We start from the raw sequence: 5,430 nt of genomic DNA, 5'->3' as shown, positions 1-5,430 counted from the left end.
CATTTTTTTGGTATAAAAATAGATACAAACTAATTGGGCAGAATAGAGAGCCCGACATTTGAATATGCTCACATATTTATAAAAACCTGATTCTCAAGAAAGTTGCCAAAACCATATACATTGGGGAAAGGATAGTCTCTCAAAAAAATGGTTCTGAGAACACTAGATAACAGATATAAAAGAATAAAAGTAGATCCCTATCTCTAACCATGTACAAAAATGAACTCAAAATGGATTAAAGGCTTAAATATAAGACGTAAAACTATAAAACTACTAGAAGAAAATATTATGGAAACACATGAGCAAAGGTCTGGGCAAAGATTTTATTGTTAATATGTCAAAATCATGACAAATGAAAACAAAAATAGACCAATAGGATTATACTGAACTAAAAAGCACAGCCAAAGAAATGATCAATAAAGTGATTGTTCCTACAGAATGGAAGAAAATATTTGCAAACTATTCATCCAGTAAGGGACTAAAATGCAATATGCATTAGGAACTCAACAGAAAATAAACAATCCCATTCAAAAATGTGCAAAAGATATGAGCAGATTTTTCTTAAAAGAAGGCCTACAAATGGCGAAATGGTATAATATATTTTAAAAAGTGTTCAGTGTTACTAATCATTAGGTAAATGTAAATAAAAAACAATAAGATAGCACGACATCTCAGAGTGGCTACTATTAAAAAGACAAAACATAAATGCTGACAAATATGAAGAGAAAATGGAACTCTTATATATTGTTCATGAAACTGCAAAGTAATGGAGTTATTATGAAAAACAGTATGGATATTTCTCAAAAAAATTAAAAACAGAACTACCACATGATCTAAAATCCCACTACTGGGACATCAGTATATCAAAGGGACACCTCTGCTCTAATGTTTATTGCAGCACTATTACCAATGGTCCAGAGATGGAATCAATGTAAGCATTCATCAACTGATGAATGGGAAAAGAAAATGTGACACACACACACACATGCACACCCAGTGAAATACTATGCAGCCACTAAAAAGAATGAAGTTCTGTCATTTGCAGCAACATGAACAGAGCTGGAGGACATTAGGTTAAGTGAAATAAGTCAGGCACAGAAAGACAAATCCTTACATCCCTCCTTAATTTATAACATCAATATATAAACATTCTGTGTATCTACCAAGTTTCTATATTTCTTAGTCCATTTTCAGATAACCATCACTGATTATAAACTTTTAAAATTTATGGAAAAATCATTATAAAGGAAGAAATTGTAAACACATTCTGCATGTATTGTACATTTGTTATAGTTTTAAGGAAGCCTTGAGAAAGAAAAATATACTGAATTAATATACTGCAGAAATTTTCAACAGTGCTACATCAACTTTGAGGCTGCTAAAATAACTACAGGTGTATTTACAATGAATAACTGACGCTGTCTTTACTTACTGAATACGAGTCTTTTACAAGGCCCAAAGGCCGCGTGTGGTTTATATTTAGACATTTCACTGGTGTTCAAGCTTTAGTTGTTATTTTCAGCAAAATACCTTACAAGTAAATTTACCAAAACATAATGCTTTCTTGACAAATATGTACAGCCCACCACTTACGAGTATAACTTTTTTCTAAAATTTGTGCATAATTATATGGGCTTTTCAATTTTTTAAATGTATTTTAAGTGTTATGAACTCCTAATAGCTGTCCATACTTATAGGGTCTTCTATTTTGATGCAAACATACAATTTGTAATGACCAAACCTGAGTAATTGAGATATTCATCATCTCAAATATTTCCCATTTCTTTGTTTTGGGAGAACTCCAAATCTTTTTTTGCTACTTTGAAATATCCAATAAATTATTGTCACAGTCACCTTGTTGTGCTATTGAACACTAGATGCTATTCCTTCCATCTAACTGTATTTTGTACTCATTCACCAAGCTCTCTTCATCCCACCTCACTGCTCTTCCCAGGCACTTGCAACCAACATTCTGTTCATGCCCTCCATGAGATCAAATGTTTTAGTCCTCACATGAATAAGAACTTGTGGTATTTGTCTTCTAGGCCTGGTTTATTTCATTAACATAATGTCCTCCAGTTCCATCTATGTTGCCTCGTACGACAGGATTTCATTCTACTTTATGGCTGAATAATATTCTGCTGGGTATACATTTTCATCTGTTCACTAATTGATGGACATTTAGGTTGATGTTGATCTGGGCTCTTGTGAATAGTGCTGCAGTAAGCATGAGACTGAAGATACCTATTTAATATAGTTCTGGGTTTTTTTTTCTTTAGATTTATATCTAGGAGTAGGATTGCTGGACCATATTCTAGTTCTATTTTAGTTTTCTCAGATGCCTCCATACTTTTTTCCATAGTGGGTACTAATTACAGTCTTATAAAAAGCATATGAATGTTCTCTTTTATCCTCATCCTTGCCAACACTTATTTTTGGTCTTTTTTTTTTATATTAATAGCTATTTTAACAGTATGAGATGGTATCTCATCATGGTTTAATTTGCGTTTCCCTGATGATGGATGATGTTGGACATTTTTTTGTGTATCTACTGGAAATGTGTATATCTTCTTTTGAGAAATGTCTATTCAGATCTTTGCCCATTCTATAAACAAATTTAGAATTTTTGGTATTGAGCTTTTTGTCGTCCTTATATATTCTGTCGTCCTTATAAATTGCAAATATTTTCTCCCATTCTGTAGGTTGTCTCTTCACTTTATTATTTCCTTTGCTAAGCAGAAAAATTTTCACTTAATGTAACCCCATTTGTCAATTCTTGACTTAGTTGCTTATACATTTGAGGTCTTACTCAAGATATCTTTGCCCAAACCAATGTCTGGAAGCATTTCTCCAATGTTTTCTTCTAGTGGTTTCAGAGTTTCAGTTTTTACATTTAAGTCTCTAATCCATTTTGAATTGATTTTTCTATATGGTAAGAGAAAAGGGTCTAGTTTCATTCTTTTGTACATAAATATCTAATTTTCCCAGTTTTTGAAGTATGTTTTCCTCAATGTATGTTCTTGTCACCTTGTTAAAAATGAACTGATTGTAAATTTGGGTTCTCTCTTCAGATCTATTGATCTATGTGGGATTCGTTTTTCATTTCTTTTGTCTTTCTCTTATTTTCCTTTTTCCTTTTGACAATACTGTTCTGTTTTGATTATTATAGCTTTGTAGTATAGGTATTCTGAAGTCAAGTAGTATGTTCCCAGGTTTGTTCTCTTTGCTTAGCATTGCTTTAGTTAATTTTTTTATGGCTGTATACAAGTATACAATTTTAGAATTTATTTTTATTCCTGTAAAATGTCATTGGCATTTGGTAAGGATAACATTGAATCTATGATTGTTTGGGTGGTTATTTTAGCAATACTAATTCTTCCAATCCATGAATATGAGATATCTTTCTTTTGTATGCTCTTAAATTTTTACTATCAGCGTTTTATAGTTTTCATTATAGAGACCTTTCACTTCTTTAGTTAAGTTTATTTCTTTTATTTTTTTAAGGTATAAAACATTTATTAGGATGAAAAAGTCTGACCACTAATAACCAACAGACTTTGGAGGGAATAACACTGTAAGATCACAAACCTATCTTTCCCCACATCTACTAAGTGTATAAAACAAGTTTTGCAAACTTTCCAACTCCACCACTTCTTCTAGTGTTTTTTATATCTTCATAGGAGGGGTGAAAATTCCTTACTATAGAAAATTCCCTGTCAAAGTGCTTATTGTTTTTATCCTTGAGTCAAACTACAGGAGTCTCAGCATATTAAGAAAAATGTTGAATATTAATAATAGTTTCTTACCAATTTGTGAATGTTTTTCCTTTTTAACTGTCTATATTCTGACCCATGGAGCAGCAGGTCACACCAGGGGTCTGAGGATGGCATCTGCAACCCACCAGTCTGCACAGCCTGTGAACACATATGAAGAAGACCAGTGTTCAGCTCTCAGTAACACCATGGAATCAACTGTAGAGCATTTCTGCCATTAATTCCAGTCATAGAGATGTATATGCCCTTTTTTCAGGACTTCATTCCCTCCAGAGACTTTTTATTAAGGCCTTGTTCCTGTGGACGCATCTGGGGCACAACATGTTATCTTCAAGATGTGGGGGTGGAAAATTGCAGGCTGGAAGCAGGAAGAGCGCGCTCACTTTCCCTGCCTTCTTTTCAGGAACCCAGGCTTGTCCTACGTGAAACTGCAGGTGAACCCAACCATCTGTGTCTGCAGGGAGACTCTTCCCATAGACCACACACCATCTGACATCACAGTCCTTCTGGGGAGATTCCACTGCCTCCGTGGATGACCCGGCCCTTGCTGCAATTCTGGCCCAGGAGGCCAACAAAGTCTCCAGGGCAGAAGTTGTCACAACAACTGTTTTAACTCCCTCAAGAAGAGAGGCAGACTCCAAGATAGGCAAACCACCTTCTTCAGGGGGAGAACCTAATCCAGGAGCAAGAACTACTGCAGGAGGATCAGTCTCCTGAGCACACATCCTTGGCTCAAAACCTTCTGGGGACTTTTCTTTCTTTTCCACATTTAACTTTTTGTTTATGTGTTTTCCGGATCTTGGCCTCTTTTGCTGTGCTAGGAATATCCTCTTGATTTGGGAAAGCATGTGTGCATAGACACTTATATACCTCCATTTTCCGGCCTTTGGTGCTCAAGTGTAATTGCTGTCACCAGGCCCGTACGGTGTCCCGGTGAAGCAGATTAACTGGGGGCAGTTCGTGGGGTATTGGAGAAATAGGCAGCACCTTCCTCTGAGGTTTTGGCATATCACCATGTTCTGCTTTCTTTTAGGGGCAGCAGAACTCTTCATTATCCTTGACAGATTTTTTTCGTTTGGTTCCCTTAGCTGAGGTTCCTGGTATAGCAGGTACATTCTGTTGACTTGCAGCTTGCTGGTTCTCTAGGTCAACACTGTAATTCTCACACCATTCTTCTCTGGCCTTCTCTGTGGAGCTCCACTCTTTGCCTTTTGCGTTCTCCATAGTTGGGAAGAAAAGTGTTAAGTTTCTTTCTTTTTTTTTTTTTTTTTGCTATTGCAAATAGGTTTTATTTCTTGATTTCTCTTTCAGATTGTTTGTTGTTAGCCAGGTGACCTGGTGGGCACCTGTAGTCCCAGCTACTTGGGAGGCTGAGGCAAAAGAATTGCCTAAGCCCATAGGTTGCTGTGAGCTGTGACTCCACAGCACACTAATAAGGGCAACAAAGTGAGACTCTGTCTCTAAAAAAAAAAAAAAAAAAAAAAAAGATTGTTTGTTGTTCATACTGACTTTTGTATAATCATGTTGTATCCTGAGATTTACTGAATTCATTTATCAGTTCTAACATTGTTTTGGCTGAGTCATTAAGTTTTTCTAAATGTATAACCAGATCAGCTACAAGCAAGGGCAATTTGACTTTTTCCTTTTCTATTTGGAT

General features: G+C 35.5%; 1 pseudogene; it reads right to left on the bottom strand.

Annotated features, from left to right (window-relative positions):
- Window positions 1-4,033: 4,033 nt before the first annotated feature.
- On the bottom strand, window positions 4,034-4,997 carry LOC100947831 (annotated as a pseudogene).
- Between the last annotated feature and the right edge of the window lie 433 nt (window positions 4,998-5,430).

The sequence above is a fragment of the Otolemur garnettii genome, unplaced genomic scaffold (assembly GCF_000181295.1).
Source record: "Otolemur garnettii isolate 467f Iridium unplaced genomic scaffold, OtoGar3 scaffold00007, whole genome shotgun sequence".
In the NCBI taxonomy this organism is placed as follows: Eukaryota; Metazoa; Chordata; class Mammalia; order Primates; family Galagidae; genus Otolemur; species Otolemur garnettii.
This window is presented reverse-complemented; position numbering and strand designations above follow the sequence as displayed.